The 23267-nt window shown below is 38.7% G+C and overlaps 1 protein-coding gene and 1 pseudogene across 2 annotated transcripts in view; one reads left to right on the forward strand and one right to left on the reverse strand.

Moving 5' to 3' along the window:
- Window positions 1-23267, forward strand: part of ULK4 (unc-51 like kinase 4) — a 633437-nt gene that overhangs the window by 517515 nt on the left and 92655 nt on the right. The window lies entirely within an intron of this gene.
- On the reverse strand, window positions 1781-3413 carry LOC306646985 (14-3-3 protein theta-like; annotated as a pseudogene). Its single transcript has one exon. The product of its transcript is annotated as a 14-3-3 protein theta-like (transcript).

Below are 23267 nucleotides of genomic sequence, written 5' to 3' on the forward strand. Positions count from 1 at the left end.
CTTCCCAAACTAACATTTTAACAAATTGATCTTTAGGGGCCCTGGAGGAAATTTTTCTGAAGGCTTCTTTCTACCCTTTCAATGAAGGTTGCTAGGTCCTCAGTTGCCTTCTGGGTAATCCTCGATGGGGGTTCTGAGGCCCTCCTCTAGCTTTTTCCATGCTGCAACCCTAGGGCTCTTACTTGTTCTTGATATGGGGCCGGGATGGCAGCCTGTAAGAGGCCGTAGAGAATTGGTCACTGGACCTTGAGAACATCCCATAAGTAACCGGGACAGGAGGGTTAGCGGCCTGGTTCCGTTCAGCCTGAGCATGACATTCTTCACTAAAAAAGGCACACCACTTTAGATATAAAGGACCAGGAAGGACAGCAGTTTTAGTTAGGTTCTTCCAATCCTGAGTGGTGCACTGCTGGTGGGCGAGGCCCTGGAGGATGGTTTCAGCCCAAGAGGAATTGGGCCCATCCTCTGAAACAGCTTTCTTTAGTTCCTTTAAATCTTGTGCCTCCCATGGGTACCATATAGCAGGCCGGTTACCCCCTGGGTTAGCATTTACCAGGAAGGCCATGCAGGGAGGGGTGAGGGTAGAGTCAGTGCGTTCTCTCCCAGTATCATAAAATGGCTGCCGGGAAGATTTCCCACCATCTGGACAAGATGGCGGCAATGAGCCTCCTTGGGGCAGAAGTGGGCCCTCGCTTTGTGTAGAGGCTGGCTGCCCTTGTGGTTCCTCAACCTCGGGAGGAGCGGACGGAGATGGATTTGGCTCCTCATTAAAGGTCTCCCAACGTTGTTTACTATGTGGTAAGTTTCTGGAAGGAGATGCAACAGGAGGAACCGGTGGTTCTTTAGGTGGCGGCTCTTTGGGGGGAAACTTGGAGCCCCCTTTGGGAGGTCCTGGAGAGAAGCAGGCCTTAAGGGCGGATAATGTAGGGCAGACTCCCAATGGGGGACCCTCCCCTAAATTGATTTCCCTCCTCCTAACAAGTTGTTCTATGATCCCATGTGGACCAGTCAAAAAGATTAGTGGCAGGAAGCCAAGGGGCCACCCGAGTAAAGGTGTCCCAGGCTTTTTCCACCACTCAAGGCCCCTACTCTTCAGCATAAGTCTAAGAGCTGAGAGCACAGGGTCACCATGTGTGGTGTGTGTTTGCCCCATCTTTTCAGGGATGCCCTCACTTCGGAACTCGCTTGGCCCGATCTGCCAGTACTTTCGGTTTCGAAGCTGCTTCTTCGCTTTGGCTGCAGATCAGCCTTGAGGGACCCCATGTTGGGCGCCAGTTGTCGGGATCTTAAGCCCCCTTGCTCTTCTCGACCAGCAACAAGGGAAGGGGACACTCCCCAACAAGGTCAGACCAGGATAGGTAGGGCCAACTGACCGCCCGCTCCCAGCCCTCTGTGCAGAGGACAATCAGACGCGTCAGGGAGACTCGTCACAGCAGGAACTCGTTTATTGAGGAAATCACACAGCTTTTATGTAGGGTGGGGGCCAGGCGGGAACCAATCAGCTTAAAGGTCAGCAAGGCATGGGGGTTCACGCAGGCGAGAGTCCCATTGGACTATATGGCAAGCATGAGCTGATCACATTTGTGGAACTGTTGTTAACCAGTCCCTGACGGTGGTCCGATTTATCGTCACCAACCCTTGAAACCGCCTTTGAGGCCTTGATCCTGCTCACTCACCAGAAAGTAAGGAGTCAGCCTGAGTTAAACATGTTATTAGTCCCAACAATTATCACAGATAGACATGACCTCCACAACATGTGATATACAGGAAGCATTTCAATTTGTGACCTTCAGCCCAGAAATGTCAAGTGCTTTCTCATTCAATCTAATACTTCTGGATTCTTACTAAAACGAAATACAGTAAGAATATGAAAAGGTTGCTTACTGAAAGGAAACCCTCAAAGAAGAATAAGGAAGGGAATGTAGAAATTAAGAGGTAATGGAGAACACTCTCAAAATCACAATTAACTACATTTTCTTATCTTCACAGTTATACAAAACACAGTCACTTGTAGAATTGGTTCAGATACATTTTTAGTCCTCTACTAAGTGTTTGGAAGTTATTTATGTTTATATGGAATTAAGCTACTAATGCTTTTCTAGAGCAGTAACTGCACACCAGGAAGTCCAAGACAAACACAAATCAAGGAATGGAGTTTTCCCAGAGCTGCAGCATGAAAAGACTATAAGCAGTTGATTCCAAACACATGAGTGGGTTTATTTGCTATAGAAAATCCAAGTGGAATAAGGAATGGAGATGTGTAAAAAGGTTTCTTGAGAGAAGGAGGATGACACCCTGTTTGCATTTAGTTTTCAGCCCTGTCTACTGCATCACATTCATCTCTTGCACTGTCTGATGTCTAGGATTTCAAGTTTTCTCTAAGCAACTGAATGATTGGGTGCTATCCTTTTATGAGTCTTCATTCAGTGTATCAAGTTCTGTAGTGGCTTCATCAAAAGCCATTTCGGCCAGTGCAGACAAGCTCTGGTTTATTACGGATCTTATGGTAAAATACAGAAATGCTAACACCAGCCCAAGCAGATTGGGTATGTGGGTTACATCTCTTTCTTGATTATATCAAATGCCTCTTGGTAAGCTTCTTGGGAATTATCTATTGTTTATTTCTAATCATCACTACATGGAATTTCAGCAAGGTACCAGAAGTAATCTCCCTTCTTTTTCAGATAGAAGGTCTTATTCTCTACATTAGTTGCATTGGCTATTAAATAGTTAACCAAACAAGTCCACAGCCACGGTGCAAATGGACCTCAGCTCCAACTACACTTTCTCCTGATAGTACTTAATATGCTTCAACTTCTTGTGGGAGGTGTTGGTATTCTGATGGATGCTTGAGATGACTGTACAGGCAGACCTGTAGCCCCCAACCATGTTCTTGTACACCACTGAGAGCAGGTTGTGCTCCTTGTTGGATAGCTCAGTGCTCTGCTTGGACACAACCTTCATACAGGTGACCATGTTGTCATAGTGCTTGACTTGCTTAGCCAGTTTGGCCTTCTGGATCAGCTTGGTTTTCTCCATGGCAGGGGCTGGGACCAAGGGCAAGGCAAATGAGGGCAATTGCCCACCTGGATTAGGAGTTCTCTTCCTCAAGAGCCTCTCCTCTCCTCCAGCCCGATGTGAGTCCCACCACCAATCTCCATATATTTATGTGGTTTCTAAAATTTTCTTGCTGTTAATTTCTAGTTTTATTCCATTATAATCTGATAAGTTGCTTGAAATAATATTAGTTTTGTCTGTATTTGCTAAAACTTGCTTTGAGTCCTAAAATACAATCTGTTTTGCAAAAGATTTTATGTGTTGCTGAGGAGAGAGTATATTCAGCTGTTTTGGGTAAAATATTCCATAGATGTCTGTAAGGTCCATTTGATTTATAGTTTCATTTAGGTGAGAAGCATCTTATTGAATTTGTTCAAATGACCTGTTTGTTTAGAGGAGATGTGTTGAAATTACCAAGTAGTATTGTACTGGAGTCTATCTGGAACTTGAAGTTAAGAAGTGTTTATGAATTAGGTGTGCCAACATTGTGGCATAAATATTTCCTATTATTTTATTTTCTTGTTGGTTTATACCCTTTAATAGTATTTAGTAGTCTTGTCTTTTCTGATTAATTTTTGCTTGAAATCTCCTTTGTCAAATAAGAGAATAGCTGCTTCTGCTTGTTTTCAGACTCCATTTGCATGGAAGATGTTTTTCCATGCTTTTACTTTCATCCTATTGATAATCATTGCATATAAGATGAGTCTGTTGCAAGTAGCATATATTTGGGTCTTGTTTTTTAATCCATTCCTTACAATCTATTTCTTTTAATTGGAGACTTGAGATTCAAGTTATGGAGAAATGTTTACTGTTTCTAATCATTTTGGTATATTTCATAGATTTAACTTGTTCTTAACTTTCATTTGCTTAATTGCTCCTCCAGAGAGCTTCAACCATTTGAGAACTATGAGGTTTGAGTGCTTTCTGTTGTATTTCTTGAAGTTTTTTCTGTAGTCATGAATTATTTTATCTTCATCATGGAAAGTTCTTATTTCTTATGCAATTGTGAATGATAGCTTTGCTGAGTATAGCATCCTTGGTTGGTGATTGTTTTCTTTCAAAGCTTGGGTTATCTCATTACAAGCCCTTTGGCTTTTAGCTTCTGAGTTGAGATGTCTAAAGTGAGTCATATGGTCTACATCTAAAAGTGATTTGATTTTCTCTCTTTGGCTTTTGATATTCTATCATCCTCTATGTTAGGCATTTTGATTATGATGTGCCTAGAAGATGTTCTTTTTTATCTTGTCTATTTGGAGTTCTGTATGAATCCTGTATATGGTTGACCCTCTCATTTCTAAGATATGAAAAATTTTGACATTATCCATTGAAAAGTTTCTTAATGCCATTAGTCGCTGTTTCTATGCCCTTTCTTATCCCAATGATTCTTAAGTTAGGTCTCTTAATCTTGTCCAGAGTTCTTGATATTCTGAACATGGTATTTTTCTTTACTGTCTACTGCATGTTCTGGCTCAAATACTACATCTTCAAGGCCTAAGGTTCTGCTTTCTATGTAATCTAGTCTGTTGGTGATGCTATCAAGTGAATTTTTAATTTCATTTATTGTATCTTTCCAGTTCTCAGTGGTTCTTTTCAGAATTTCTGTTTCTTTGTTGAAATGGTCTTTTACCTCCTATAATTTCTCTCTTAGTTCCTTTCTTAATTAATTTCTTAGATCTTTTTTAACTCACTAATCCTTTTAATAAGCAATTTTTCAAAGTCTTTCTCTGGATTTTGTCACCTTCTGTGTGTTATCCCTTGTTGGGGGATTGTATCTTTGACAAGGAGACTTGTTTGTATCCTCATGTTTCAGAAGTCTTGGACTTGCACATTTGTTGAGATGGATTTCCTATTTTTTGAGGCCATTCTTTGGCATGTAGTTGTCCCTTTTGTAATAAGTCCCCATGTTGATTTCTGTTAGCTTCATCACATAGGTTCAATTTATTTCAAGTGTTAGTTTCCAGCACCAATGCCTGTTGGTTTGCTGCTGAACTGCTGAATGAATTCACTCTTTTCAAACTGCTGTAATGCTATGGGTTTTATAATCTCCTTTTTGCAATTTTTTTCTCTGATTTTGCTGTAGAAATAAATTTCCAAGAGTGGGACCTTATGTTCCCCTCTAGTTATTTTTACTTAGGAACTAATCTTTGGTTTTGGGTTTTTCTCTCCCCTGTTCTATGTGTTAAAGTATTATTGAAGCTTGAATGGGTTAGTTTGTGAGTGGAGGAAGGTGCGAATGTTACTTTGCCGAGTTGAAAGGTTCAGCTACAGAGTCTCTACCCTATGAACTTGTAGTAGATCTCTTGCTTCTTAGCCCCTCTCAGAAAAAGAGAAACAAGCACCAGTAGCAACAATAATGATCAATATACCACATTAGAATGAATGTCCAGTGCCTACATACACCATTAATTACCCACAAAAAGGAATGGTGGGGTCACCATTTAACACAGCAATAGCAATAAACAGCTGTCAACTATGTCTAACATTAAAGTAAGCATGTGGGTGTCAGCTGTGACATCCTCAGTACTAATAACTTCATTAACATGAACATTCTCAAAGATAGTAAATTAAGGTTTGTTAAGAGAAAAGAAGATAGGATAGGAAGGTAAAAGAAAGTTTAAAAGATTCAAAAGGCAAACACCTGTCAAGCAGGAGAAAGGGAGTAAGTGATTGCTGTAAAGAAGGAGTAATAACCATTTGTTTAAATAATAAAAAATTTAAAAAGAGATAATAAAAAATTAAAAGAAATTAATAGAGAGAAAGGGGAAGAAACAAGCAAGGGAATTTGCCTGTTAAGTGGGGAGAGGACAGAAGTAGTAATATGAGAACAAAAACAAGAGCCAAAAGAAAAAAATCAAACCAAACCTCAAACAAAAAAACCTCCACCTCTCTAGACCCAAACAAGACAAATAACAAGTTTTTGAGAAAGGAAAAAAAAAAAATATTAAAAGGAAGAAGAAAAAAGAAGAGTGGTAAAAATGAACACACCACTAACTCACAAGCCAATTAAACATGGCTAGACACACCCTCCCACACACGTGTTTCACACTCAAGCTCAGTGGAAAAAACAGGAAAAGGAGGAAAAGAAAAAAGGAAAATCTTAATGAAAAACGAAGGCGTTATTTCTGCTGAAGTATCAAAGCTGTTGCAAGAATGATTATTTACTGCCTATGCGACACTGTCCTGTTTCTTCTTGTGCACCCTTTAAAAGAGTACAAGGCTGGGGTTGTTAAACCCACTGATTCTGAGTTTCTCACTAAGCTGCCAGCTGGACCGGCTGGATTTGAAGGTAGTAGTTATCGGCTCTCAAATTCCCTTCTCTCCAGTCTAAGGACAGAATGGGAAGTGGTGACAGTAGTTTGTCATTCAGATTAGGTAGAGCCTTCAAGTTGGGTGATGCAGAGGTTTCGTTTGTTTTGTCTTTTATGACAACATATCGTCCCACATCCAGTAAGTGGAAGAGCCTGAGTTTTTCTATGTTTGAGCATTCCTGGGCATCAGGGCACCTGGTCTTCTCCCTGAAGATCTCTAGGACCTTGCATGACCCAGCAAACCTGGCCCCCTGAACATAGGAAGTGAGCATGAGATGGATCCAAAAACGGCAGACTCCAGAGAACTGATGTCTAGAGCTATTGCTTCACTGTCTGCTAGTTTCTTTTCAGGCAGTTGAGTATGTTCTTTCCTTTTATTCTTAGAATATGGAAGTTTTTTATGCTGCACATATAGTTTTTTGCTTGTTTTTATTGTAACTCGGGGGTGAACTCAGGCCTCACAGAAGCTAGAGAGGTGTTCCACCACTGAGCTGTACTCCCAACCCTGCATAATGCTTTTATACAAAAACAAAGGCAGCATCTTCAAATTTAACAAGATCCAGAAATAAATCACTTTGAAAATATTATGATAGACATCCTCCAGTTATTTGAACAATAAAGCAAAATTAACTAGAAATGAGAATGTTAGAGTAGATTGGAATGAGCCTGAGTATGTGTGTCTCTCTTATCAACTACAAAAATAACACAGAAAACTCCAGAAGGACTAAATGTATCTTTCAGGCTAGGAGAACAGAGAAAAAGATAATGGGGGGAAAAAAAGTGCTATTAGTAGATGATAAAAAGTCTATGGAACTAAAGTGGAATAGTGAATAAACCTATCACCAGAATAGATGTAGGAGAACATTAACCAGAAGGTAGGAACAGCTGTAGAAGATCCATAAACTCAGAGTGAGGTGAATGAACTGATAGAGGGCAGTAGGCACTTACCAGGGTAATGGGAGATGATCAGTCAGGACCGTCAGGCCCCTTCCCTTATCTATGTTGCTCTGCTCTATTCCAGCACCATAATTCAGCAACTTCACTGTAAATAGGGTGAACTAACTATCTGAGGTGATTTCTAATGTGGGAGACAGCCTGGGAAGGAAGCACTGAGAAGTTTGAAGAAAAGAGATACAAATACGATAGACAGTAGAGCCCACTTAAATCAACAGGCATATACAAATACAGAGGAAGTCCAAGCCAGCTGCCTACAAAAGTCTACCTGATCTTTCACTCGTAAAATAGAAAACTGAAACACTTGGGGAAACCTAACAGCAAGAAGTAGAAAAACCAATGTAAAATAGAAAATGGTTCTTTATATAAGAAGCAAAGTTGGTAGGAGATGTTATGAGTTGAACTGTGGCCCTGATTAAATGTTGAAGATCTAACTCCCAGTACCTTGGAAGGTGAGCTTCTTTGGCGATCATGTTATTCCATATGTAATTTGTTAAGGTGAGGTCATACTTGAGTGGAGTGGGTCCCTAGTCCAAAATGACTGGTGTCCTTTTAAAATAGATGATCAGGTGAAGAACCAGATGTACAGAGATATGCTATATGATAATTAAGGCAGAGATTGGAATTATGCAGTTTCCCACTGAGGAATACCAAATGTTGCCAGTAAATCACTGGATACTACAAAGAAGCAAAGGAGGGTTCCTTATGAGCTTCAGAAGGAGTTTGATTTCTAGCACCCAGAACTCCTGTGAAAAATTTTTGTTATTTATGCCACCAGTTTGTGGTAATTTGTTATGTCAGCCCCAGGAAACTAATGTAGGGAGTAAAAGAAACATTAATCATTATCATGGAAAAGAAAGAACAAAGATTCAAGTAACCTAAGGAAGGTAAAGATATATGTGTATATCAGGGGAGGGGGAAGTGGGGAGGGAGGAGAAAAGAAGAAGAATGAGAAACTCACAAAACTTGCTCACAAAAAATGACAGAGCTAAAAAAATAAGTTGATAAATCAACAGTGGTAGTTGGAGACTTCAGAGCCCACTACTTTAAAAAATTTTTTTTGATTCATTGTACACAAATGGGGTGCAACTTTCATTTCTCTTGTTGTACATGAAGTAGAGTCTCACCATTTGTGAAATCATACATGTAAATAGGGTAATGATGTTTGTTTCATTCCAATATCTTTTCTTCCCCTGCCCTTTCCCCACCTCTCATTTCCCTTTACACAATCCATCTTGCCTCCATTCTTCCCTTATCCCCTCCCCCTATTATATATCATCATCTACTTATCAGATAAATCATTTGGCCTTTGGTTTTTTGGGATTGACTTATTTCACTTAGCATGATATCCTCCAACTCCATCCATTTACCTGCAAATGCTATAATTTTATTTTTCTTATGGCTGTATAATATTCCATTGTGTATGTATACCAGTTTCTTTATCCATTCATCTATTGAAGGGCATCTAGGTTGATTCCACAATCTAGCTATTGTGAATTGAACTGTTTTAAACATTGATGTGGCTGCATCACTGTAGTATGCTGATTTTAAGTCCTTAGGGTACAGGTCAAGGAGTGGGATATCTGGGTCAAATGGTAGTTCCATTCCAAGTCTTCTGAGGAATCTCCATGCTGCTTTCCACCCCACCAGCAATGTTTGAGTGTACCTTTTCCCCCACATCATTGCCAATACTATTATTGCTTGTATTCTTGATAATAGAATTCTAATTGAGGTGAGATGGAGCAACAAGACCTAGAATTATAAAAAAAATTGGAAAATTGAACAATACAACCACCCAAGGGGATATAAATGACATATATAGAACATTCCACCCAATGACAAGAGAATCCATTTTTTTTCCAGTACCCAGTGAGCACTCACCAATATATGACTGATCCTATGTCATAAGAGTTCATGTTGTATCTTTTAGTGTATATAGAAACAATGCTGTATCTCCCATCTGTTGAATCAATTATGATTTGGATACAGGAAAGGCCAAAATATTCCTTAATATTCTCTAGAAAGTGAATTTTCCCTAAGTAAGTTACAGGTGAATATGAATCTAAAGGAACTTGCTTCTGAAAACTCTATCAACAACCCCCCTTAAATACAGGTGAATACATGCGTATGCCAGATGTGCATGTATATCTCCATCATCTGCTAGTTCTGCCCATTTTTTTTCTATGGTGAAAAAAAAAGGACTACGGAATCTTCTGAATTTATGCTGTTCACTTTGTTTGAGCTACCATTTAACTTTAAAATAGATTCATTCAAAAAAATACTGAAGTTGTCAAGCTATCTGTTCAGATAGATGTTCTCATTACTAAACCAAATTTTACTGTATTTTGGGGGGAATACCGACATTATCTTCATTGGAATTTAAATTATCCTCTTTGTTAATTTTCAGCTTCCTAGTGAGGATCCTGAAATTTTTGAGTTGTCATCCAAGTGTCTGTCTATACTGGTTCAGCTATATGGAGGGGAAAACCCAGACAGCCTGTCCCCCGAAAATGTGGAAAGTTTTGCTGATTTGCTGGCATCCAAGGAGGATCCAAAGGAGCAGAAGCTTCTGCTGAGGATTCTCAGAAGGATGGTGAGTCCACACGGAAACCTGGAGTATGATGGTGGCTTCTGTGTCAGCGAATTAAACAGGAAGTAGGTTCACAGACCTCATTTCAAATTTCCAGAAAAGTTGCAAGAGTGGTAAAACAACTCCCACTTATCTTTCCCCATAGTCATCTATTTTTAATATTGATCATGTTCTATTTCCATACATACACATTTTTTTCATGAACTGCTTGAGAGTAAGTTAGAGGTTGCCTTCATTCTCATTAATATATAGCATATATTTCCTTTTTAAAAAATATATTCTCTCAACTATAGTGGTAGTTATCAAAATCAGGAAATTTAACATTGATTCAATTCTTTTACTATTCTGATATCTGTGTGACGAATCTGAAATCCAATTCTGTCAACTGTCCTAATAATTTATATATATTTTCTAATATTAAATACAGTCCAGGATTGTATATTTTGTTTTTATTTTTGTTGTGGTACTGGGAATTGAACCCAAGGACACTCTTCCAGTGAATTAGTTATTTTTTTATTTTGAGACAGGATCTCGCTTAGTTGCTGAGGACTTCACTAAGTTGTTGAGGCTGGTCTCAAAATTTCTATCCTCCTGCCTCAGCCTCTGCAGTTGCTGGGATTGCAGGCATGTGGCCATCACATCTGACCAGGATTGTGTATTTTAATCTCGAATAACCTGACAGCCTTTCTTTGTCTTTTGTGACATTTTTGAAGAATATAGGCTGATATTATACAATATCGCCTTCAGTTTGGGTCTGTCTAATGTTTCCTCATGATTTGATTCATGAATATCTCAGTAGTGATATTTTTAGTCCAGCTCATCCAGAGGCTCAAGATATTTACCCCTTACTGGTGATGTTAATTTTGATCCCTTGATTTAATCAATGTGCAAGTCCTACTTTAATTTTGTAATGGTTACAAAATGGAGATTTCTAACCCCCCACATTTCCAGCTGCCAGCATGCTACTCTAAGGAAGAATTCTCTCTTCTGTCCAGTTTATTTTATTTTTAAAAAATATGTATAGATGATATCTATTTGAAAGTACTTTTGAGTACCCACTTAACTTTCTTTCTACAATAGATCTTTCTCTACCAATTTTGAAGGCCATTTCTTACAGTGGCTAGTGTGGTTAATAAAGGATGGGAGTTCTGTCTGTCATCCCATCGATCAGTCTATTCACATCCAGGTCCTATTGTTCTGAGGTGTCCCTTGCCAAGTGGAGGCTGTGGATGCTCCAGAGAGTTATACTCGAAATTACTTTTGTGCCAATTTGATAAGTAGACAGTTGTAGCAAGTGACCACCAAATCCAGCTGACAGGTTTTGGGTGACAGAACTAGAAGAGAGAGAAATCAAGGAACCCTCTAGACTGCTATGTAATGCTTTTGTACAGCCATGCCCCCATCCCCAGACAGACTCACCGTCTCAGGACAGTTGTTACCCGAATGTCAAGACGATGGCAGCATAGGCCAGCTCCCCAAAGCATAGGATCTTGGAGATGGTCTGCCAGCATGGCACAGATGACACTGAGTCATACGGTAAGGTAGTTATTCCTTTTTCAGTTTTCTTTTGATCTGACAGTTTGAGGTGAAAGTCTCAGTTTTATTCTACTCTTTTTAAAAATTTAAAAATTTTTTTTTGTTCTAATTAGTCTACTCTGTCTTTAACACCTATGTATTCAATCAGAATTTCATTTTGTAACAGAGCACATCTCTCAGACTTTCAACTTTTGCAGATAAGACATTTCTTTTTAAAAAATTGTTATTTAAGGAAAAAGGACCTGAAGGCTGTGTGGTAGTCCCTCCTTCTCCAGTGCCCCCAGGGGATGCCAACAACCACAGGCAGTGTTGAATCCTATAAATGTATGTCTGTATTTCTTATACATACTTGTATGTGATAAAGTTTAATTTATAAATTAGGTACAGTAAAATATTAACTTAATTAATTTAATAATTAACATTTAAATTTAATTATTAAAATAGAATAACTATAACAATATACTGTGATAAAAGTTATGTGAATATGTTCTCTCTCTCAAAATATTTTATTATACTATATTCACCTCTCCTCTTGGGATGATGTGAAAGGAAGCACTTTGTGGCTTCTATTTGGCACATCTGAATTGCATCACTGTTCCTTCACTGTGGGGCTGTCATTCAGTGAGATAAGGACTATGTGATCACAAGCAGTGCAGTACTGCAACAGTAGGTCTAATATCCTACGCTGCTGCCAAGTGGCTAACAGGTCACATAGTCCACATGGATATGGTAGGTGGGGGTGGCTCACATCCCAGGCATGATAGCACAAGATTTCATCATGCCATTCAGCCCAGTGTGCATATTAAAACTTTTCCATTTAATGTATTTGGACCATAGTTGACATGGATGAGTGGACACTACTGTACTAGGAAGCATGATAATACAGGTGACATGTAGAGGTAGCAAAAGTGTTGATTTGATAGAAAATAACAAGTTTGGAAAATATGGTCTAATGTTTGATATGATCAAGTTTGCAAAGATCCACAATCCCTCCTTTGAAACTCTTGGGACTATATTTGTGTTGGAATTCAGAAGTTTCAAGTCTTATTTGGCATAATTCTTGCACAGTATGTGATACCCACAGGGAACACCCAGACAATGCCATTATCAAGCACATAGTTCCACAAAAAAATGTATGAATGTTGACACCATGTGATAAAGACTACACCATACATGGACCCATGTGAGTTCAGGTCAGATTTTGCTACCAAATATGTTTTTGAACCAAATGTTTGTCTTTTTGCTTATTTCCTGTGTAATTTCTAGAAAGCAAGGTGCAAGAATATTCTGGTTTGAAATTCTCATGATAGTTTATTTGCTTAACCAGAAAAACAGACTGGCTATTTCCAAGTATCAAAATGTGCTTTTCCTACTGTCTCCTGGAGTATGCCCCTATAAGTCACTCTTACCCCTTAATGTTTCTAAATCAGCTGTTCAAGAATACCCATAATGTGCACAGGCCAACCATCTATGATACGTGCTTTGACTCTTCTAAGAGCTCTCTAAATTACTAGGTCAGTCAATGTTGGGTTCAAGTCATATAAAACACACGATGAGAGGTTCTGGGGCCCTCTGATTCAGTTGTGGCCTTGAACTTGCCCATCCCGAAGCCCAGTTCTATTTCAACTGAGTACTTTTACAGAGAGATAGTAGCAGGACACCCAAAGAAGACAGTGACAGCCTCACACACTTCTGGACTCATTCCGCTCCTCTTCCTCTTCATCCTGCTACTCTCTGTCTTTAATTCTTTGGCAGCTGTTATTCTGTAACTGTTGGCTTACTCTCTGTTCTCACTTTCACATTCCCCTTGTTTCAGGGTAATGATGTAACCTTTCCGTAGCTTGAGTATGTTACCTTAAAAACTTGTCACCAGACATTGGTTTTCACTGAGAGCTAGTTCCTGTATAAGGACTTTTGATCCATAGTCTTATTTTTATCTTCCCAGCAATCCTAGAGATCACCCCCAGTGACTATTAACATTTTATAGGTTAAAAACTAAGGCTCAGAGACTGGGGCTCTAGCTCACTGGCAGAGTGCTTGCCTAACACATGTAGCTCACGGCACTGAGTTGGATCCTTAGCACCACATAAAAGTAAACAAATAAAATGAAGGTAGGCTGTCCATCTATAACTACAAAAAAATTTAAACAAACTGAGGCTCAGTGAACTGAAACAATGTTTCCGAGGCCAGCAGCTAGGAAATGGCATAGCTGGTATCAAGCCCAAGTTGAATTACCCATAGTCCATCCTCCTTCTAAGTACCCAGGCTCCATACAGCTGCTCTTAGTACTGCTTTGGAGTTTGCTTGTATCCATCAAGCCAAATTTGACTGAACTTTGATCTAGAAGTCACCTGAGAGATTCATTTCTTCATGAGAAAATAATAACTAAAGTTTTTACTGTGTGCAGAGCATTGCACTGGAGATGCTAGAACAGTAAAGTATGCTCTTCCCGCTCCCTGCCCTCAAGGATCTCTGCCAGGACAGATTCAGAAACAGCCAACTGAATTACAGAGTAGAATGCAATCAGTGCTGCAGTGCAGGAGCCAGCAAAGTTTCACAAGAGCAGTCCCTTTGGGGAGGAAGTTGGCAAGGTTGTGATGTTTTAAACTGAGCTTAGAGGGATGTGGAGAAGGAAGAAGTACTTCCTGAACAAAGGCCCAGAAATCCATGGAGCCAGATTGGAGAGACATAAGAAATAGGCCAGCAAAGGCCAGGGGCTACCAAATATGAGCCATAATAGCATTTGGAGTTTGAACATTGTTACTGGAATTAGGAAATCCTGATCTCCTGGGTGCGACAGTAGTCGCATCATCTCAATTGAACTGCAGTTATCTTCACTATGAAATAAATGTCTACCATAGTACCCGGCACATAATGGGTATTTAGTTAGTGTCTATTGAACTGAGTAAGAAACATCCACAGAATATAATTTTTTATAGGCAATTATTCATATTTGCTCTTTAGTCTATATTGTGAGCCCCTGTCAGTGCTTCACAGCCACACTGAGACTGAGAAGGACCTTAAAAGGCAGGTCGTTAGTCCATAGACCGATGCTTCTGTCTTCTCCACAGTGTCCCTGCCAAGTTCTTGAGGAATGGATAAGATTGAATGTGCAGATAGATAGAGGACAGAAACTCGAGTGACATAAGGAATGCTCGTGAAGATTTCCTGTGACTCTGAGGAGACCCACCTCTCAGCCTCGGCTCACTGGCCCAGAGGAACCAGATTCCACCAAGATAAGGGCCAATCTAGATTCATGACCTGGTGTCAGTAATTGCATTAAGGGGGCCTGATAAATGCATTCTCTTAGTTGTAAGAAGTTAAGAAGGGAAAGACAAGATACCTAAGGACCACCTCAAAGCAGGCATTAAGTGTACACTTGTGCCAGGAGCACATCTAAAGAGAAGCGTGTTCTCAACTGGTGGCGCCGTCTCTTAAATCCCAGATGGAGGAGTGTCCTTCTGTTCCCAAAGCTGAGTGAACTTGGATAGACTCAGAGATGTGGGCCCCATGATTTCCCAGGCCAGGTAATGAGCATATCAGTGGTAAACCCTGGCTATTAGTGAGGCACTGTGGGAAATAAGGTGGCAGATTCCTCCCTATGAATCACAAAAAGCCCTGGGTTCTTGACATTTCTATTTAAAGTCTCAACCTTGTGACAGTAACTTTCCAAAACCATGGTTTTCACTAAGGAAGAACATGATGTTTAATTTCTGCTAATGAGGTTGGGATGTGTTTTGCCCCTAGGGTGCTCTTCTTAGTCTGTATTTAGAACATTCAGAGAATGTTGGGGAAAACCTAACAATTTAATTATCTGTTGTAATTTACAGGAAGTCGGGAGGTATTATAATTATGCTTTGTGCTTTAGCATTAAAATGTGATGGGAATCCTTCAAGTATCTCTCAAGTCTGTTCCTTAAACTAGATATCAATGGGAATTTTCTCAGGGTCATGGTTGTAGATTAGCTACTTGCCTCTTAATTAAAACTAGCTTACTCTGGCACTCAAAATATTGACTGCACACGAACCATCACAGACCCATTTTTGCCTAGAATTGGCTCAAATGTTTACTACCCTGAAAGCAGAGGAGCGACCCATGGGAGGGTGACTGGGATAAGCTGTTGTTGCTAACTCCCTGTCACTTTTGGCCCACCTCTCTGGTGCAGCAGAGGTGGCAGGAGTGTGATCTGGCATAATTCTGAAGATGACTACAGTTAAAGAAGTATTACAAATGGGTATTCCTTGGACACTCTTTACCCTGTGGCCTTCAGAAACTCTTGCTGTGCTCCCTGTCATTTTCCTTCCAAATTCTCACATAGGTCACCTGGTCTTTTTCATTCTACAAGGGAAAAGACATGTTCCGTTGCTGAAAATGAAGGTAGCATAGCATTTCTTCATACACAGAGTCTTTAAAACTGTAGAGAGACCAAATAAACCAGAAATTCTGCAGCGATTCTTCTTCTATTTTAGGGCCAATTTGGGTTATAAAATTTAAAATCCAAAGGGAACCTAAAAAAAGTAAGGAAATATTCTTTAAGGTGATGAATGGACAAAAAATGATGTCTGTCTCACTCCTGTCTTAGTTTTCTAGTTTTGGTGTTGGTGGTTAGTTTTGGTTCTCTTTTCTGCTTATTTTCTTAAAGGAAAAAGAATGGGAAATGGTGTGAATCCAGTGAAATTTTTAAAGAAACATTATGTAACAAATTAGTAAAAGGTAAATGTGATCAATTTTTATGAAATCTGGTTTCTTGAACAATTTTTTCTAAAACTCTGAGAGGATGCTCTTAAGAGGTTCCCAGAGAGCTCTTGCTTTGAATCCATACATACCCATTTATAGTTTTACTCAGAAAGCATTTTCTGCCAGTGGTTGCCATAGGGTTTGCAAGTTAGCTTTGGAACTCTTTGAATGATTTTGTTGTATCTTTCCAACAAAGAAAAAAAAAAATACCTTGCTCAACTTTTTACTTAATTCTCAGAAGAGACATTCCCAAGATTTTGAGTAGGACAGGCAGGGAAGGCAGATGGCTAGTGGAAGGGAGTCTTTTGTAGCCAGTTCCTCTCAGGGTTCAGTCTTCCATGTTGTTGTCAGTAAAATAAGAGTGCATTGACGAGCTGCGAGGGATATGTTGAGCTCTACCACAGGTATCCCGAGGATGTGCATGTGACAGGGAAAGCTTCCACAAAGTCCACTCTGAAGATACCTCATTTCCCCTCACACATAAGCTCCTTCCTACTGCCCACCCCACACAGACTCCTCCTGACAGGGCTGCTTGCCTTCCCTTTCTCTTCCTCAGTCTGATGCTTGTAGCACCTGGCAGAATACACGTCCTTCTGTTTTTGACTTCTTTTCTCAAGAGAATCCCATCCCCTGCCCCTTCCTGAAATTCTGGCAAATAAAATATATTCCTACCTTCTCAGTGGAGCCTTGCTCCTCCTTCAGGTCACATCGCCACTGATAACGTATTTACCCTCCTTTTTATTATAAAGGTGTAAAAGCCACAGAAAAGTTAAAAGAATAGTATCATGAATGAGTGCATAATCAAGAATTGTTACTTTAACATATTTCTCTCTGTGTTTTCTAAATTGTGTGAAAGTAGGGAACATCATGACATATGGCTCCCAACTAACCACAATACCATTATCACACCTAAGAAAATGAACCATTTCATAATATTGTTAATATCAAAGTCACCTTTAGTTTTCCCTAGTTGTCAACAATTACTTTTACAGCTTTTCAAAGCCATATCCCAGCCATATCTCACATACTAAATTTAACCAATGTTTTTTGGTTTCTTAATCTAGAATAATTTTTTTGCCGTTTTTCCTTGTGATACTGAATTTTTGAAAACCTGATTGGTTGTCTTGTAGAATGACTCACATTTTGAGAGAAGATGAATGTTTCCTTGTCCTATTTTGGACCAGACTAGCTCACTAGTAGTGTGCCTTCATGTTATACAACCTTAGGAAGCATCCGATGCCAGGCTGGCCCACTCGGGTGATGCTAAGTTGAGTTGCTTGGTTGAGGAGCCATCTGCCACATCTCTCCATCATAGGGGCGTGCTGTCCTTGCAATTACTAAATAATGATGGATAGATACATTGACACTGTATGAATATCCCTAGTCCCCACACTGATGACTTTTAAAGGAAAAAATAAAAACCATAAAAATGGGATAATGTTCATGAAGCAAAAGAAGCAGTCCATTTTTAAGCCTGAGGGAGAGGACATTTAAAATGTGGGAAGGGCAAATCTACTATCCTTGGTAACAGATGTAATATTGCTCAAAAAGAGAGAGAAGAGCTGCAAGGAAGACTGCTTCCTTCCATGGCACTAATTCATTGAGACTCTACCCAGTAAGTAAAAAGTTAAGAGTTCTCGGAGTTTGTTTTATGTTCTGTTGCCTTCTAAGAACTTCAAAAGATAGAAAGAAAAGAAAGAAAAAGAGAAGACTTTTTATATGGGGTCATTTACTTATTCAAACTTTGTTCCCATTTATAGGGAATTATCTGGTTCAGTTTTTCGTGATTCTAAGTGACTATGGCACTCTTTAAAAAAATTTGCCAATGGATATTTATTTATTTATTTATTTATTTATTTATATGTGGTGCCGAGAATCCAACCCAGTGCCTCACACATGCCAGGTGTGCGCTCTACCACTGGGTCACAACCCCAGCCCCAACTATGGCACTTTATTGATTCTTAGTTGATCATTTTAACCATCAAAAGTCACTGTGTGACTTTTGCCTTGAAGAATGTTGTAGATGTCCCTGGTAATTTGAGATTTCTTTAATGATGTACTTTTAACAAAACTTCTCGAAATGATGAATATTCAAAACATGGCAAGAGTTAGGATGAACATTTTTGAAAAACTTCCTTGCAGTTGCAAGCAGCAACCGCAAATTGTTCTGGAGGCCCTTCCTTTATGGATACCTACATTAGATGTTTCTAATTCTTGTTTTTATGAGTGATGTTTCCATTCTATAATCTATATTAATTTTAAAATTAATTCCATTTCTGAAAGAAATAATAGCTAATATCTGTATTATATTCATAGGAATATTTTATTGTCCCTTAATAGGATGGTTTCCAAGTAGATAGGCCATATGTAAAGCAGAGAACTGGAGTTGAGTTTTGGGTTTTCAGTTTTTAAATAATCACAGAAAAAGTTAAAGATAAAAAGAATATTACAGTTGATATTTTAAATATTTATCTTAGCAAATGTTATAAATTCAAGCTTGCTCTTTTATAATAAACTGAGTTCTTAATTCAGTCAATAAAAATACTTGACCAGATTTAGATATATCATTTGTAAAATGGGAATTCCTTTTCTGATCCAGAATAAGTGATAATGGAAAATTAGTCACTTAATGTAGATTTCTTTAAACTGACTACCTATTTTTGTATATAATGACAATGTTTGGTTGGGATTTGTTCTTTAAAAATGAAACTAAAACTTATTAAAGTAAATTGGTCTTTTAGCAACACTATGAAGACATTTTTCTACTGAGTTCCTTAGCATTTTGCTGACGTTCAGTGCCTCCTATGGCAGACGTTGTTCTAAATGCTGGGGATACATCCATGAATAAAACAGACCAAAAACCAGAACAGAAGAGAACAATCCAAAACCTCCAGTAGAGCTTACGGGAGAGAATAAGATGATGGCCACATTTATTAACTGAACTGCGCTGCAGTTTAGATAGTGAAAGCACAAAGAAGGAAAGAACAACAGGAAGGAGAGTGGGATGTTTTTAACTTTTTGGTGATGGGACCAGGGATGGCCTCACTGAGGTGACTTCTGAATAAAGACCTCCAGAGTATGGAGGAGGCAGCCAGAGGGTATTTGGAGCAGAGCTGTACGGGGCAGGGGAACAGCATTTGCAGAGATTACAAGGTGTATCAGGAAGTGTCAGGGATTTGTGCTTCTTGAGTCAGTGAGTGCTCCTGGGAAACTGGATATTGAAAAGAAATATTTAGGTGATAAGGACCTTCTGCCACTTTGTAACTACCTGTTAAGCATAGCAAACCTATGATCTCATGTTCCTGCGTAATTTTTATTCAACAGTGCTTTAAATATCCAGCATCACAATAAATGACCCTTCTGATCTATGTTTGTATTTTTGGTACTGGGGATTAACCTCAGGGTCTTGTGCATGCTTAACACTCTACCATTGAGCTATGTCCCCATTATTTTGTTTTTTTAAAAAAAAAAGTTATTTTGGTTTATAGGGTCGATGAACTCATAGACTGAGCTAACCGCATGATCTCCTTCCACCATTTCTGTTGAGAATAGTTAGGAGATGGATGGAAGAGGTTAGGGGGCCTGCATGTGTGCTAGAGAGACATCAAGTCTGATTGGCGTCTTGGGCAGTTGAACCAAATATCCTAGGCTGGCATCCGAGTGATACATATGAAATTGTTATTGAAGCCTGGCACATTTTTTTCTGTTTCAGGGATTAACTATTTCTAATGCCATTGTTAAGGGAAATGTTTTGAAATTGTTCCTGAGGATTATTTCCTGTTGCATCTTGATTTCCTATTTCACTTGAAAGCATGCTGCTCTCATGACACTTCCTGATGCAAATCATGACTGGGGCTCTCATTTCAAATTATCCTTGCTTCCCTTTCTGATTTTTACACACAACATATTTATCCCTTCTTCAAAGAAAGTCTCAAAGTTCCATGTATAATTTTTTTCAGGATACTAAGTACCTTTATTTACTATAAACCAATAGTACTTGCTTTCTTTCTATGAAACACCTCTAGAAAGAAGCATTACAGATTTCATTAATCAGTCAAAATATTTGGTGTTAAGTACCACAAAGTTTTGATGCCCCTGTTTTTTTTTTTTTTTTTTTTTTTTTATTCTTCATTATATGTCAAGAACCTGAGCCTGTTTATAAGCTCCACATGGGCCTTTTGTGTAATGGTTATGAGTAGGTTTTAATGAAATTTGAGAGTGTCTCTAGAGATCATAGATACTGGGGCCTTTAACATTGTGGCGTTGCTTAGCAACCTGGAAGTCATTACCTTTCCAGGCTCTGTAATAACATGATATACTTTTCTTTGCTAGTCCCTGATGAAAATGTAATGGAAATAATCCCTTTCTAAGGGTCGTGTTCTATGAGCAGGCAGCAAAATAGATTTACCCCCCCCCCCCGCTATTTTCACCGCCTAGCAGGTTTTAATTCAGCACACAAGTATTGTTTTTCTGAGTGTTGAATGTTAAGAAAATGAAATATATTCTAAGATGATATTCTTAAAAGGAAGACCTGTCTTCTTAAATAATGGTTATAAGTACCTTAGACATCTTTAATTCACATCCATGTGTCCATACATCTTGTTGAAAAAAAACTGAATTTACTAGTTGTTCACCAGTTAATGCAAGAATGTCTACTTATTTCTACTTAATTTATTTTATCTAGGTATTTTCAGGTATTAGAAAAGTTTTAAAAGTATACTAAAACCATATACTTTAGGGTACTAGTAGCAATGCAAATCCAATTCGGTTAGAGTTTGACTTATAGACTATTTTTTAAATGTTTGTAATTTTTAAAAACATTATTTTTTTTAATTACAAAGGTAATGCACAATTTGTACATGAAGTTCATAGCAGCACCGTTCATAAGAGCAAAAATGGAGAAACAGGTGGACTGGGGGTGTAGGGTATTGGAATAGCATGTGCAAAGTCCTGGGTTCGAGCAGCAAAAAGAGAAATAATAAGTAGAAACAACCCAGATGACCATCAGCTGATGATTGGATTAATAAAATGTGGCACTTCCATGCATAGACTTATTCAGCCATAAAAAGGAATGAAGTAGTGACACATAATATAGCAGAGATGGACCTTGGTTGCAGATCAAACACCAATACTGTGTGATTCAATTTATATGAAATCCAGAGTAGACGATGTATAGATAGATTAGTGACCTGTAGAATCTACAAAGCTACAGAAACGTTAGGATTTCCAGGGGATAGGGAGGTGGGGGATAGGGAGCTGGCGAAGCATCTGGGTTTCTTTTGGGGATAATGAAAGTGTTCTACAGTTGATTGTGATGATGGTTGTACAACTCCATGAATATGCTAAAAGTCATTGAGTTGTACTCTTTAAAATGTTGAATTTTATAATATGTGAATTTGCTTTTTAACAAATTTCAACACTGAAAAAGGGGGAATGATAGATAACTGGGGAAATATGTAAGAATTAAAAAGAAGAAAATAGTGTCATCTTTAAACTAATAATCCATAAATTACCATAGTTAATATTTGGGTTTATTTATTTCTAGTCATACAGACAAACACACAAAACAAAACCACATAGGCATGTACATGTGTGTACATACATATGTATGTTAACATATATTTCTTTTTCAGATATTTTATTAGAGTTGTACATAATAGTGGGATTTATCGTTGCATATGAAGCATATATTTCTAAATGGGATTTTAAATTGTGGTGGCGAAAATTTCATGTATTGAGTTTGTCTTCCCAAATTCCACCGAAATGATCAAAATATAGAAATAAGTAAAAAATGAACAATCTCTCTGAAAACAGGGAAGAGTATCCGTAAGATACTTAATTTGAGAACTGTCTAGAAGAAAGAATTGGTTTGACAGAAAGAATATTCAGAATTTAGGAGACCTCAGACCACCATAGACAAGAAACAGGTATACCGAGAAGGTCTACAAGAATCCCAGCCTCAGAAACAGCGGGGTCCAGAGGAAGGATGGAGCAGAGGCCCCAGCACCACCCTGGAAGCTGCTCTCAGGATCTTCCCTCTTGTGGGCTGGCACCAAGGTACTGAATTCCCCCAGAGCCACTGCCTTCCCTGCAAAGGACACGCTCAACCCTCCGTCCCTCTTCCTCCCTGAAGTCTCTACTTACTTCTCACTCATTTCTCACTAACTCACTGCAGGCAAGACTGCCCACAGCTCCAGCAGTGGGATTTTCCCCAAGGAAATCAAAGCAAGATCCTAAAAATTGCCAAAGTAGCTCATCAGGCTGCCAGTACTCACTCACATCCATCTTCCTTTATTACCATGAACAGACAAGGAAGAATTGCTGGGCATTTGAGGCAGGTCCATAGCCAGAGTGACCACAGAACAACACAAAGATAATAGGAGAAACACAACTTTTTAAAAAGATCTAATTAGTATCCTCATAGAGACTTGAAGGATTATTACATCCATAAAACAAAACGTGACTTTCAAATTTTAAAACCCTGTAGAGGGATTGAGTAACAGAATAAACTCTGACAAAAACCAAGTGAATTATTTATAAAACTAATTTGGAGAGTTGTTTCTGAAGAGAGTATAAAATGCTAAGAACTGTGGCAGATGGATCTGAGAAATTCAACAACCCTTCAAGGGAATAGTATGTTGGTACCACAGGTCTGGTGATCTATAAAATTAAATACCCTGCTAGCATCAAGAAAAGGGATGGAACTCAACTGTGGCATGAGGATATTTCCCCCTCTAACTTTCCCATGTAGAACATCTACCACCTATAATATAGTAAATGGATATCCAGACAGAGAAATTAATACATTGTACAATAAGTATACAGATGTACAATAGTATATTGTGGACATTTATAAATACATACTAAGTGTGTTACACAATAAGTATATGTGTGTGTGTACATATATACATACACATGCACATTGTGTGTGTGTGTGTGTGTGTGTGTGTGTGTGTGCACCTGTATGTATTCAGCCATATTGTCCAAAGGTAGGTGTTTGGGGCATTTTATTTGGAGAATCTGCTGAACTAGTTATTATCACATACAAATGTTCCTCAAGTTTCATCCCAATAAAACTATTGTCA

Source organism: Sciurus vulgaris, assembly GCF_902686455.1.
Source record: "Sciurus vulgaris genome assembly, chromosome: 16".
Classification (NCBI taxonomy): domain Eukaryota; kingdom Metazoa; phylum Chordata; class Mammalia; order Rodentia; family Sciuridae; genus Sciurus; species Sciurus vulgaris.